Consider the following 15,405-nt stretch of genomic DNA (forward strand, 5'->3'; position numbering starts at 1 on the left):
CTTGGAGCAGTGTGTTGGCAAGACTCCTATTTCTTTCAGCAGGATGGACTTAGTTAAAAGAGCGGGTTCAACACTGCCAGCTTCTTACACTGTGCTGCTATTAACACCTTATAGTATGAAAGCTGGAAGATTTTAAATCTCATTCACTTCTCACTCCATATGTATGTATATTTGTTCCTTTTTATTTATTATTTTTAACTTAACATTTGCACTTCACTCAGTTTGGACACCGGAACTTTTCTGGTCTCTTTTTATAATCAGTTTCATTTTTTTAGTTCTCCAAAACACAATGGATTGACTAATGTGAAGTTTCTGACACTGCAGTGGGAGTGAGTGTTTAAATCCCAAAGATCCATGTTTATATTGATGCTAAAATATTCATGAAGGATTTTCTATTAATAGTTTTGCGTAACCTGAATGTTGAGCCTGAACTCCGTGACATAGTTTCTTTAAGGGTCAACTAAAAAGTCCCATCTCTGGGATATGATGTGATAGATATCCTGAATGTTGGTAGCGCACGTACTTGTCTGTGATCAGACATGAGAGAAACAGACATGGATTCTAAATTCAAAACCAGAAACAATAAAGTGATAAATTGTATACAGTGTAATTGAATGACATTTCCTGTTAGTGCATATGTTGCATAGTAGAACAGTCACTATGATTACCTTGAAAGTAATGTACAGCAAAATGTGATAATTTGCTTCATATGGTGCCTAGTAGCTTACCAACAGCACGTTTTTGTAATCTATAAACTTTTATATATAAAATAGCATTCTTGACTATTGGTTGACTTGGATTTGAGTAAATTCTTTCAGGTATACTCTAGTAATGTTGGTGAGCTGCCCACATGTTTCTGAATGTGGTGGTGTTTTGTTCAGCGAGTTTATGGCAATATTGGTCCTCCTCACAAAAAGTTCATTCTGCAATATTTGTGTGTGAGCAGATTTCACCAGGAGGATGCTGGGGCATGCATTGATGTCTGCCAATTTCCCTGAATACAGCAGTTCAAAGGGATTTTATGATAACCTTTGTCATACAGTCATGACTGTTTGTTCATGTCAGTAGGGGTTTTTGAAACTGAGAGTCATTGTACAATATAGCAAGAGTCAACCACAGACTTGTTTGAGATGCAGCAATAGTGTTCTGTCTTGAATAAAAGTGCAGTTTTATTGTAGAGTTGAAACAAGGATATCAGTCCTTAACAATTCAAGGACAAGAAACACACATTCATAGCAATGTGGAATTTGCTTTTACTACACCAAACATTCAGCATGCTATCTAAACATGTACAGTTAGTTTTCTGAAACAAACACAATACACTGAATCAACTTCAGATTAATTTCTGGATAGATTGTACTACATAGAATTGTAGTTTCTGATGGCTCTCTTGTGTTCCAAGGCTTGACTCTCCCCTTGTTTGTAAACACATGTTCAGAAGCTATCTTTCAAAGATGTATTGATGTGCTCAGTGTACTAGAGAATTAGTTCAAGTCCTTGAAGAGATGTGCTCAGGATTTTTTTAAAAACTGATGTTATGCCCTGTTTTGCTTTTGTATGACATATAAAGAAGGTCTGAAAAGGTGGTTTATTTTGCTTTGGGTTTTTGTTTTTGTTTTGTTTTTACTGCCTTTTTTTTTAATCATAGAAATATCAGAAAAGTGTCAAGCATGGTGTCTCCTGGTTTTGCTGGAGGACCTCAGTGAAGTGTCAAGGGTATTTATTGTGAGCTCAGTTCTTTATTGAAAGTTGTATTGCATCTATCAAAAAAAAAAGTCATCTTTTATCCAAAATATTAGGCAATGAAATAATAGGTATTAACAAAAACAGAGTTTAAACAGTCTTACTAAAAATCCCTTGCCATCTCAATTGCTCAACTTTTAATCTCCCCTGTGATATTTTATTATTCTCTAGGGCTTCTCCAGTAGAGTTTTCCAGAGCAGACCTGAATTTTTAATGTAAAAACACAACTAAATTTGCTTTGGGTTTTGTTTAACCCTTTCAGACCTGTACGGAAGGGTGTGTAAAATTTAAAAAGGCATAAGGCCACTGGTTTTCCCCTTACGCACACCCCCTTCATAGGTCACCTTTAAGATCAGCCTTGCAAAATTCTGTTTGCCCATGATGAGTAGGTTTGGTTTGGGGTGAGGGGTTAATGGGGAAATAAAATACCTTTAGTTTATTCATTAAAGTTAACATACTCAGGGCAGGTCTACACTTAAAACCCTGCATTGGTGCCGCTGCACTGCCTAAATTAAGATGATCCTACACCAACAGGAGAGCTTCATCTGTTGGCTTACTTAATCCACCTGCATGAGAGGTGGTAGCTACATTGATGGGAGAAGCTCTCCTTCCGACATAGTGCTGTCTACACCAGGGCTTAGGTCGGAATAACTACGTAACTCAGGGATGTGTATTTTTCACATCCATGAGCGATGTAGTTATGCCAGTATAAGTCTGTAGTACAGACCTGGCCTCAGACTCTAGAGATATAGGGAAGAAATTCTAGAGCCAAGGACTCTTAACCTAAGAACACCTTGCCAGTGGCTCTCAGACATTCCATTTGTAGTCTTTCAAGAGCATCCTAGCTCACCTCAGATGTTGTGCTAGCCTAACCTAACGAGGTGATCTCTCAGGTACCTAGAGCTTGAATATTTCACCTGTCTCAAGTCTTCATTTTCTTCTGAAATTCTATGACATACCCTTGGAAAAGGGCAAAGTGAGATTCTCTTCTCCCTCAGCCTCCAAAAAGTCAGTTCATATTCTTGACCACAGGTCTACAACTGTCCCTTCAAAAATGGATTGGAAGAGGAAATCTTCAACCAGATTGCCAAAGTAGACACTGTGATCATATAAGTAACGCCCTACTTAATTCACAATATTGTGAAAATTGCAGATCCTGCAATATTAGGCTTCCACTTCAATTTTGATAGCGGCAGCCCGTGCTCTCAGCCGTGGCTTTCACGGGCAGTGGGAGCCCCCTCTGTCAGCCCCGGGTTCCCGCTCTCAGCCCCATGCAACTGATAGCGGAAAGTCACAAAAAAGTAATAATGGACCTTATTACCACAAATAAAGTCCATTATTACTTTTCTGTGATTTTTCATGGCTTGTCCACAACTTAGCTGCAGTAGTGACTTCTAGTGGTTAGGGCTCAGGAGGCCTGGATTCATCTCCAGCTCTGATGCTGGTGTACTTGGGTGATCTTGTGCAAGTCATTTCCCACCCTGTCCCTCAGTTTCCCCATCGATTAAATGGGGATAATGATACTGCCCTCCTTTTGTAAAGGGCTTTGTGATCTAAAGATGAAAAGTGCTATCTAAGAGGTAGCAATTATTATTATTATTATTTTATTATTAACATCCAGGGGAGAAGTTGCCACCTTGTGACAAAATGCACAAAAATGTGATTTACAAGTCTCATTTCACATGCAATGAAGATGTGGAGCTAAAAAAAAGGGAGATGCAGAAGCAGTAGAAGAGTCAAATTAGAATTGCCAGGTAAATGTGTGGCTTTCTTTACTGGTGAATGGGTTCAGATTTTGAGACCTTTTGGTATGTGTGAGATGTACTTCCTTAAAAGGTCTAAGAAGACACAATTGTATATGCACTTCCTATTCAGGAATTACAGGTGGATCATGACAGTATTTCAAAATGATTAAATAGAGCATCTGAGATACTTAAAGTAATATTAAAAAATAAAGAAAAATGAAAAAGGTGGAATTTAACTTTGTATTTGAGAAGTTATAAATATTGTATCTCACTTGAGAGCACATCCTGGAACTTTTATTACATGTAATATATAACTTTTGGATACATATTATTTTAAGGTTCTCTCTCTTCCTTTTTCATACTTCCATTTTTCACCTTTGTGTACAGAGATGCTGCAGTGATACCCCTGTGCACTTCCATTGTCTCTACATCTCCATGATAGGGGTGATCTTGAAACCGTTCTGCGTTAACAACTTTCAGTGCTTCAATGAACGGTAATTTTGTATTTCAGAAAAAAATATAGGATTGATAGTAATTTTCATGTGTTCTAAAACCTTTACAAGGTAAAACATCCTGGAATCTTTCCTTTATTTAAAACTAGTTCTGCAACAAATATTTTCCCTTACTCTCTAAGACACCATCTGATGTGGTTTCTTTATCTCCAGAATCAATATTTTTGAGCCTGTAAAAGGCCTTATGTCTTAAGGACTTTAAAACAAAAGTTTTTAAACAGATGATAAACTGCAGCTGCCACATTAAAAAACGTAAGAAACTAAAAGGGGAGGGTCTCCCAGATGGTTCTAATAAAACAAGGAAAACAGCAAAGGAGTTGTGGGGGATAGAATTGAAATTCAAGTCACAGTCCAGTGCAAGGTTTGGTTTCATACAAGGAAGGGAAAAGTTACACATGAGCCTTTTTATGTTCGTCAAATCATTCCTTTCAAATTTTCCTATTGTCATATTGCTGCTGTTTTTTCATGTCCATCACCTTACCTGAAGGGTTATACCATTCAGCCAGAGCTTCAATTCCAAGGCCAGTGACAGCCACCCAGAAGATTTACAAAAGTCTAAAACGCTACTTAAAAATCCAGATTTTCAGCAACTCTTAGCATAAAAGCTTTGCTTTATCATCATGGCAAAGAACAGTACAAAGAGATCTAGGGGACTTCTAACACTGTAGGCGCTCCTATTCTTTCCTCCTGTCTTCCCCCTCCAAAAAGAGTGCACTTGTTTGTTGTTTGTTCATTTTACTAAGCAGTTTTTCTTGGTCCAGTTGAAACAAAACTTGAAACTAGTTTTCCAGTAACCAAAACTCCTAGCATAGACGTATTTTCATAATCAATATTGAAATATGGAAATGACTATACAGCGTAGTTTACCAATAAGGATTGTATCTCATGTCTCTGTTTCAGGGGTTCTCAAATTTCATTGCACCATGACCCCATTCTGACAGCAAAAATTACTGCGTGACCCCAGGAATGGGGCCTGAGCCCCACCGCCCCAGGCAGGTGGGCCAAAGCCCAAGCCCTATCCCCCAGGGTTGAAGCCCTTGGGCTTCGACTCCAGGTGGTGGGGCTCGAGCTTTGGCTTCGGCCCCAGGGGTGGGCTCAGGCTTTGGCTTCAGACACGGGGCTCGGGCTTCGGCCCTGGGCCCCAGCAAGTCTAATGCCAGCCCTAATGACTCCATTACCATGGGGTTGCGACCCATTTTGGGGTCCCAACCCACAGTTTGAGAACTGCTGCTCTATTATATTCAGCAGGCCTTTCCTGTAATTTACATAGGGATGTCTCATTAATTGAGTGTTTAATTATTACACATCTTCTCGTCAAAATTCAGGGCTAACATAAGTATTGATTTCAGTGGCTCATACCAAGATACTTTGGTTATTTTGTTGAAGCATTTTTAATGTGAGATAAGTGGCTGCAGACCAGCCTGACGTCCAGATGAGTTACTGCAGTGGTTCTCAACCTATTTACAATTGTGGGCTAATGTTGGTTTTGTAGTAGGAAACTTGGAGACAAGTGAATATTCTTTTTTATGTGCATTTTCACTTTTCTCCTCAAACTACCTGTTTGGTTAAATATTCTCTTAAATTAAAAATTGCAACTGTCATGGAACCCCAAATGACCTTAAAGCTGAAGTAGGTATAAATGTCAAAGTTTTGTGGTTGTTGTGGCCAGTAATTGCATTTTGCATAAATGGGTGTCCACTTGTCTGATGCCACCTTTATCATGGCAACATGCCTTGTTCAATGGAAATAAATTATTTGCAAAAAACACTCAGAAAGCTCTTAAGGTTTCTTCCAAACTGAGCAACCAGTTTTCTCAGTCGATCACTTTCATCAGGGAGGAAAGAAAGTTGTTCTGAAAGTACCTACAAATTCTTGATCTAAATGGCAGACCTTCTAGACATTTTCTTCTTCTAGAGTCAAAGAATTTTCCAGATTTGTAGTACAGAAGTCAGCACAACTTCCTTCAACAGCTCAAGCAACAATAGTTAATATAATTTTGCTATGTTAGGAACCCTTAAGCCTAAGGAGGACATTAGACATTTTCTTTCCTCCTGGACCAGTTCTACCTCAGACAGTATCACTCTAAATTTCTTACAAAAAGGGGGATGCCTTATAGGATTTCAAGTATTTTTTTCCCTGTTCTCTTTCCTTTATGTTCTCTTTCCTTTATCCTCCAGCAGTGAATTTACATAAAAAAATTATGCATCTTGAAATAGGAGCTAAAATTCCAGTTCTACCCTCTGAGCAACACCTATTTGTTTCCCCCTTTCTTCCTCCTTTGAGTCCAGACTCCCTGTGCTGGATTGTTACAACACTGCACTCTGACCTGCAGAAGAAGACTTCTGAAAGTGAAACTATATAACTAGAAGAACAGGATGGCTAGAAAAATTGCCTGTTAGATTTTAATTCATTTCAGAGGGTTTTCGGTTTTGTGATGTCATAAGAATGTAAAGAAGAGCTGGTTTTGGACCTGAAATGGGATGTAGGATGGGAAAGTCATTTAAGAATAAAATCCAGAACCAAGTCAGTAAATTATTTTTAGTAAACCTGTAAGTAGATAGAAGGCACCAAAGAAGGTATGGTTTCCAAACAACTACAGGGCGGGATCCACGATTTATTTTTCGGCAAGAGGGGAAGTTGAGTCAGTACCTCTGAAAATGACAAACACGTTTTCTTGTAATTTTGCCAATAATTAGAAAGTAGCATTTTTAAAAACCTTCATTTTAACAGCAGAAAACTGGCCAGTCATTCAACTATTTATTATGCTTCATACTATTGTTCCACTGCTTACCTTGTCTACCCCCCCTCCCATTTGTTTGTTTTTATCCACCTGTAATATCTTGTCACTTGGATAGATTACCCGTTTGGGGTAGGCACTGTCTTTCTTTCTTTATAGTGTGTGTACATGTACAGTGTCTAGTGCAATAGCAAGAGACAAGCTTTTGAGCTTACAAAGACCTCTTCCAATAGGCACCTCTAAAACACTACTGTAATATAAATAATCAATATTAACCCCCCCATCTAATATTAGAGAGGGAGTTGGCAGCAACCTCTTTATTTAGCTTGTCTAACACCTTCCATTATAAAAGATTCTTGTAGCCTTTTTTGAGAAACTCTAATACCTCCACTGTTTATAGCCGTCCTGTGAAATTTGGCAGAGGAAAAGATTTTGGGCTAGGAGAGTGCCTTTTCTTTATCCTATGAAATTCAATTCAGATTTTGCTGAGATACAAGCTGTTGAAAATTGCTATTTCCTGTCTCTTTCTTGTATGGCTCAGGAAAAATCCGGTACTATGTCAAAATAACTGAACATGAATATCTAAGATTGGGTCCGTGCCATTGCAGTAGCTGCAGCAGATACTGCCCGGGGAGCACTTGGGAGCTGCTAGAGAATCTGTGTAAGGTTGAGGGGAGAGCACCAGACAGGCTTTCTCAAACAAGCCATGGCTTCACTTATGTGTATGCCTTATAACTTAATTTAAAAAAAAAAACTATCACGTGCTACTTTTTCCAGAGTACCTTTGCCTCATTCACTGAATAGGGTAGACACACATTGGGGCAGAACTACAGTTGCGCAGGCAACTTTAAATCGGAAATTTCCTAATGTTTAGGTGTTTGACTTTGCAACTAAATAACATTTTTTAACATAGCTTTTTATGTAGTAATAGCAAAATTTGATACATTAAATAATGCAAATGTTGACATAGCCTTAATAACACAGAATATCAGATTATATTATCTCTAAGTGAAGTGTAGTTTAGCGTAGCGTAGTTCCTCTGAAATGTACTTTAGAGCAACATCCTGTGCACAATTCCATTGTATTGTATGAATTATTCACAGTTCAGTAAAAGCTCAATTATAATCACCCATCGACATTAATAGGAAAAGGATGATATCCATTTTCTAATGGACTGTGTTTTAGTTTTTTTCCTCTCTCCACTGCCAGCAGTCATGTCTCACGTCGTTGATTTAGGAATACATTATCCTAGTTAGTAATCCTGTAATGAGGTGCCCTTTTATTCAGTATGTATGGGCAGTGCAGCTAACATGCCACGGTTGGCAGTAATTAGAGAGTAGGGAATGTTTTGCAGAAATGGCTTATGATGAATTTGTTTAGCATTCCCTGCTATCACTTCATTTTATGGGAACAGTTTGTATGTCTGGATGTCACATCACAGTTCTTTTACATTCGACTTCTACTGACTGCAGCCTCTGCTTCATTTTTCGCATGACAGAGAGGGAATACATGTTGGTTTTTTAACTTGTTCTTGATGTATTCCATCTGTATAGCAGTATACTAACTCTAGTACCAACCATAGGAAGAGAGAGGATTTAATCTGTCTAATCAGTGACATTAAGATGTGAATTAATCTATGGTATTTGAATACATTTGGTTTTTATTGTAATAAGTAAACACAAAATGGCCAGTGCTGTAGTACTTTTTTCTGTTTTGAATAATGCATTGTGTATTATAGAAACAGTTCCCTAATGTCATCTCCTTAGCACTCTTAGAAAGTAGCATTTTTAAAAACCTTCATTTTAACAGCAGAAAACTGGCCAGTCATTCAACTATTTATTATGCTTCATACTATTGTTCCACTGCTTACCTTGTCTACCCCCCCCCCCATTTGTGGAACTAATGGAAAACCCCACTAATGGAAACAGTCACGATTTTTCGTATGTGATATTGTGCTTGATTTGGAGAACTAAAGATCCTCTATGGCATCTTGGGACTGCTTGGGCCAAAGAGTTAACCTGTAATGCCAGGTGAACTGGCTACCTGCAGATTCTTTTTGAGAAACGTGAATTCCTGGATGGTGGAGAGCTGGCATAGTGCTCCATGCCACTCGCTTCTGACCCTCAGTGTGTGGAGGGCATTCCTGGGAGATAGGGGACATGGCTAGGGAGTCTCATTACCTTAGTAATCTCCAGCTGCCAGAATGGATGGGCAGTTGGATGTAACTTAAAGCAGTCCTATATTTTACATTTAAGTTCTACCAGGGACCAGAATGGTCCCTTGCCAACCCAAGGATTGTGAGAATGTAAAGGTGACACCTGTTATCTTTACCCCCTCACTTCACCACCATCAGTCCTGAGCTTAATGCAGCTAAGCCAGGCACAGGTTTTGTTCCCCCTTCCCACAGTCCATCTTCCTCAAAATGAAGCATGTGTAGCCATGCTGTTAAACCAACAAACTTTACTCCTCTTTAGTAATGACCCCCCTCCTCATTTCCTTTTCCCCATGCTCTCCATTAACATATACACTTCACTTCACCTCTCACCTCCTTTTTCCCATTTGCAAGGGGTCAGAGATGCCTTCTGGTCCATGGCATGGGTTCATAGGTCTTGGAGTTCCAGTCCTTTTCTCAACAAATGTCTCTTGACTGTCTTTCCTTTGTATCCTTGGTCTTCTATGTCCTTTCTTGCTGTCCTCTTCGTCCCATGCTTGCTTTGGTGGTGGTTCTTCTCACAGCAAAGAAATGTGTGCTATCACTGAGAGTGCCAAATTCATTTTCCCCCTAATTTCTTACATGCACACTTTGTGTACTCTCCACATGCCTGCCGTTATCCTCCGTATATTATTTTCTACTACCTGTATCTTCTTTTCTTCCATCTCCATAAGAACCACTGGTTCCAAACCATAAAGCAGGCAAAGACAAAAACACACAACATACACTTTTCCATTCAGTTTATTATTTAATAGCTGGTGCCACAGTACTCCTGCCACCCTTTTCACTGCTGGGCATGCATATTGTGCTCTTCTTTTCAGTTCTCTAGGCCTCTTTTTGATGGCACTAAGTATACTTTTCAGCTACACAAATTCTTTGTTTTGCTTCAGCTTTTCTCCTGAAACTTGAATCAGCAGAAACTCTTCCACCTTCCCTACTTTCATAACTTCAGTTTACTTTGTGTTTACCTTCAAACCATGGTCGTCCAACACAGATGCCCACTCTGATACCATATTTACCAATTCCTCTTGTTGTCAGCCAAAAGGCCCAGATTGTCAGCATACGTTAGTTTTCTCTGTCTCCACAGGCTTGGTTCTCTTCCTGGTTAACATCATAACTAGGATGAAGAAGTAGACTCTGCACATTGCTATTTCTCAATCCCATCGTCGCCTCAAAACTCTCTGCAATTCCATGTATTGTTACTACCTTAGCTCTTGACCCTCGATACAGCTCCTCTGTAATCTCCATTTCTTGAAGTCCCCCTCCCATTCATCTCAATACTCAAAACACCACTCCCCTCAAACCAAGTTATACGTCTTCTCAAGATCTATGTCGCAGTTATGCCCTCCATTATCATTCTTTCAAACTCTGTCTCACTGCAGATATTGAGTCTATACTACACCTTCGCTTCCTAAAGCCATGTTGTTGTTCTCCTATGCTTTTCTCCACCTTGCACCTCTGCCTTGCCTCCAAAACACTTTCAAGGACTTTGAAAGTTTGATTTAATGGGGTGATGCCTTGATAGGGTAATGCAAATTATCCAAATCTTTACTCTTCTATAAAGGCACAATCAACCCCATCATCTGGTATCCTTGCTCGATCCCAGTCAACACATGGAGCTATTGGAGTAAGGTGGCTTCATAAATAACCAACTGCCTTGATCATATCAACGGTTATTTTCACCAGGTGCTTTACCATTCTTCTTCTTATTCAATGCCTCTACCTTTTCTGTAGAGATCAATACCTTTTGAGCCCTTTGGGGGCACACACTCCACCGTTTGAAAACCTCTGGTATGCAGTCTGGGGAGGGCGAGCAGCAAAGCCAGGCAACTCGGGCCAGCCTGCCACTGCTCGGGCAGGGAGCCCCACCTCCACCCCCTGACTCACTCACTAATTTAATTTACTAATTTAATTACCACTAAAAATCAGTAAATCCAGAAGTTAGACATATACATATTATTTATAATAGTAAGCTCCCTTCCCTCCCAAATATTGAAGTCACGCTGCATCTATGCTCCCACCATTTTCGTACATTCTCTTCTCAAAATACAGTTGACTTTTTTGCTTTACTTTTTCCTCTAGAGTCGGTCACCATGTGGGATTCTCTTTTCTTCCAACCATGTATTCACCACTGAAAACCCATTAGAGAAACACAACAACCCACTTCTCTCCTTCTGCATTACTTTTACCAGTCAGATTTATCCACCACTCCTTTAGCTTGGCTCCCTTTACCAATTTGGCAGCTTACATCACCACTTACAAGGTCTTATTCTTTAATAGGGCTGTCAAACGATTTAAAAAATTGCAATTAATCGCAAGATTAAGAAAAATAATCCAATTAAATTAGACAACATGGGAATTTATCTAGTGATCCATCACCTGTCATCCAGTTCCAGCTTCTGGCTGTCAGAGGTAAAGGGACACCCAGAGAATGGCACTGTGTGCTTGACTATATTGGCAATCTTCCATGAACTTATCTAATTCTTTTTTGAACCCAGTTATGCTTTTGGCCTTTACAGCATCCGTGGGCAACAAGTTCCACAGGTTGACTGTGAGTTGTGTGAAGAAGTACTTCCTTATGTTTGTTTTAAACATGCTACCTATTGGTTTCATTGGGTGACCCGTAGTTTGTATTTTATGTGAAGTGATAAACAACACTTGCTATTCACCTTCTCCACACCATTCATGATTTTATAGACATCTATCATAACCCCACTTAGGCCTGGGCTACGCTGGAGGGGGTTCGAACTAAGATGCGCAACTTCAACTACGTGCTTCGCGAAGTATCTTACCTGGACATCCTCACGGCGGCAAGTCAACCACGGCGGTTCCCCATCAACTCTGCTTATTCCTTCTTCCGAGGTGGAGTACAGGTGTCGATTCGGGGATCGATTTATCGCGTCTAGATGAGACATGATAAATTGATCCCCAATAGATCGATCACTACCCGCCGATCCGGCAGGTAGTGAAGACATACCCTTAGTCATCTTTTTTCCAAGCTGAACAGTCTGTCTTTTTAATCTCTCCTGTAATGGAAGCTGTTCCATACCCATAATTTTTGTTGCCCTTCTCCATACTTTTTCCAATTCTAATATATATATTTTTTGAGATGGGGTGAACAGAACTATACACAGTATTCAAGGTGTGGCCATACCATGGATTTATATAATGAGATTATGATATTTTATGTTTTATTATCTAGTGGTTCCTAACATTCTGTTAACTTTTTTGGCTGCTGCTGCACGCTGAGCAGATATTTTTCAGAGATTTATCCATGATGACTCCAAGATCTCTTTCTTGAGTGGTAAAAGCTAATTTAGGCTCCCTCATTTTGGATGTATAGTTGGGATTATGTTTTCCAGTTCGTATCATTTTGCATTTATCAACATTGAATTTCAATTGCCATTTTGTCACAATCATCCAGTACTGTGAGATCCATTTGTAACTCTTTACAGTCAGCTTTGGACTTAAATATCTTGAGTAGTTTTGTATCATCTGTGAATTTTGCAACGTCACTGTTTATATCTTTTTCCAGTTCATTTATGAATATGTTGAACAGCCCTGGTTCCATTACGGATCCTTGGGGGATCCCACTATTTACCTCTCTCCACTGTGAAAACTGACCATTTATTCCTACCCTTTGTTTCCTATCTTTTAACCAGTTACTGATCCATGAGAGGACCTTCCCTCTTATCCTATGACTGCTTACTTAAGAGCCTTTGGTGAGGGACTTTTGTCAAAAGCTTTCTCAAAGTCCAAGTACACTATCTCCACTGGATCACCCTTGTCCACGTTTGTTGGCACCTTCAAAGAATTCAAATAGATTGGTAAGGCATGACTTCCCTTTACGAAAGCTGTGTTAACTCTTCCCCAAGAAATCGTGTTCATCTATGCGTCTGATAATTCTGTTCTTTACTATATTTCAACTAGTTTGCCTGGTACTGAAGTCTAGGTCTCGAGCCTCAGGTCTTCACCTCTTTCCTGGGATGAAACAAGCATTTCTCTGACTCTCGGACCGGCTGCTGGGTAGTAGTTCATTATGTATTAACTGTGATCACCTTAGCAGGTCTGACTTGGGCTCAGACCCTGCAGTTCTGTTCTCTCTGAGGCAATGACAGTGGTAATTAGTGACCCAGCAGCTTCCTTAAATGCTTTCACTTGTTTGGAACAAAAGCACTTAAAAACAATAATACATACCACACCCATTTAGTTCTTCCCAAGGCTTGCCATTCCCTAGACTTGGGAGGCCCAATACCTTCAAACTCCTTCACAACCTCCACCCCTCTCTCTTTGTGCCAGTCTGTCCACCTAGACAGCAGCTGAGACGTGAACCTCCCCTTCAACCTCACAGAATGGCTTTTTAACTCCTAAATTTTCTTTTGATCTCTAGTTCTGGCCTGCAAAATAATGCTTACAACCTGTTGAGACAAAGTACAGGATCTCTGACACAGACAGCTGTCTCCCATTGTCTTTCAAGTATGTATCCAGGTATTCTCATTCTGTTGCCTTCCTGTGATAGCCCCATTGAATTCAAACATTACGGGCAACGAAATCAACATTATGCTAATCCCAATACGGAATAAGTTTCCTCATTGACCTGGCTACATAGTGTTCATACCATTATTACATATAAATATGATTTATATTTATAAATGATTTTATTAATGTATTAGGATTAATATGATGCAATTCCTACAGTAGTCATAATCTTATTACATATCTGCTCAATTTCTGTCACACTAGTCTTGCCCATTTAAATTATTGAGTTGGCACTTCTATAGGATGCTTGAGATGTTTGTGAACTGATCCGTGGCCTCAAATATCTCAAAATTCTTACGGACCTGCCATCTGACTGAATATATTTTTGTATCCATGGAGTTTCAGAGCCCAAAATTACTGGTGTGGATAGGTTAGTAGTTTAAGTAAAGATGACCTAATTGAACCCCACTGAGCAATGCAAGTGACCTCAGAAAAGGAGTGCCCCATTCTGATTTGCTACAAGACACCTGAGAAGAAACTCCAAAGGGGAGGAACCACTATCTTCAAAAATTGAAGGAAAGAGGAAGCCACTGCAGGTTGGCTTTTACTTCTGAATCATTCAACTTGCTTGCCTGCAGTGACTGCTTCCATGGCTGCTAGTCTCTGTCAATGCAGTGCCATCATGCCTGACAAAGAGACCTGTGCTTCCTCCACCCTCCTAGCTTAGGTAGCCACTGAATGATAAGTTAGGAGTCAAGCAACATGCAATTTCTAAGATTCAACATCTACGAGCAAGTAACCTCTAGCAAGCTAGCCAGTCTGTCAACATTAAACATATGAACCAGTGAGACCATCAGCTAATCTTTTCAACCATGTATCAGCTTCCTGAAGGTGAATGAAATCACAAGTCTTGACAACCATCCTGCATAAGTGTAATTTTTTTGTTTTTGTTTTTTTCTTTTCCAATTTTTATTAGTTGAGGGACACCTTTACTTTAGCACTTACTTTTAACACCAGCAGATGGCTGGTAGTGGGCAAGTGTGTCTAGAACCCACTGAATCTGAGAACAGTGCCTATTTAATATTTATTTGGGCTGTCAAGCAACTAAAAAAAAGTAATTGTGATTAAACAATAATAGAATACCATTTATTTAAATATTTGTGATGCTTTCTACATTTTCAAATATATTGATTTCAATTACAACACAGAATACAAAGTGTACAGTGCTCACTTTATATTTATTTTTGATGACAAATATTTGCATTGTAAAAAAAACAAGAGATATAGTATTTTTCAATTCATGTAATACAAGTACTGTAGTGCAATCTGTTCATCATGAAAGCTGAACATACAAATGTAGAATTATGTACAAAAACAAACTACATTCAAAACTTAAACAATGTAAAACTTTAGTGCCTATAAGTCCACTCAGTCCTACTTCAGCTAATTGCTCAGATAAACAAGTTTGGTTACAATTTGCAGGAGATAATGCTGCCTGCTTCTTGTTTACAATGTCACCTGAAAGTGAGAACAGGTGTTTGCATGGCACTGTTGTAGCCGGCGTCACAAGATGTTTACGTGCCAGATGCGCTAAAGATTCATATGTCCCTTGATGCTTCAACCACCATTCCAGAGCACTTGCGTCCATGCTGATGATGGGTTCTGCTCAATAATGATCCAAAGCAGAGTGGACCGACGCATATTCATTTTCATCATCTGAGTCAGATACCACCAGCAGAAGGTTGATTTTCTTTTTTGATGGTTCGAGTTCTGTAGTTTTTGCATCCGAGTGTTGCTCTTTTAAGACTTCAGAAAGCATGCTCCACACCTCGTCCCTCTCAGATTTTGGACGGCACTTCAGATTCTTAAACCTTGGTTCGAGTGCTGTAGCTATTTTTAGAAATATCACATTGGTATCTTCTTTGCATTTTGTCAAATCTGCTGTGAAAGTTCTGTTATTAAAATGAACATGTGCTG

At 39.4% G+C, this 15,405-nt stretch overlaps 1 protein-coding gene across 17 annotated transcripts in view; it reads left to right on the forward strand.

The window, feature by feature from the left end:
* Positions 1 to 15,405, forward strand: part of PEAK1 (pseudopodium enriched atypical kinase 1) — a 239,360-nt gene that overhangs the window by 82,626 nt on the left and 141,329 nt on the right. For 2 of the 17 annotated variants that reach the window (XM_073303488.1, XM_073303483.1), the window contains exons 3-5: positions 1,649 to 1,716; positions 3,365 to 3,497; positions 3,876 to 3,982. The exons of 11 other annotated variants lie outside the window; for them this stretch is intronic. The gene's annotated coding sequence lies outside the window, so the exon portion shown is untranslated. Of the gene's footprint in view, positions 1 to 1,648; positions 1,717 to 3,364; positions 3,498 to 3,875; positions 3,983 to 12,547; positions 12,777 to 13,178; positions 13,426 to 15,405 lie in introns of those variants that run through there. 4 more of the 17 variants (XM_073303484.1, XM_073303485.1, XM_073303496.1 and 1 more) reach the window with 4 other exon arrangements.

This window comes from Lepidochelys kempii, chromosome 10, assembly GCF_965140265.1.
Source record: "Lepidochelys kempii isolate rLepKem1 chromosome 10, rLepKem1.hap2, whole genome shotgun sequence".
In the NCBI taxonomy this organism is placed as follows: Eukaryota; Metazoa; Chordata; order Testudines; family Cheloniidae; genus Lepidochelys; species Lepidochelys kempii.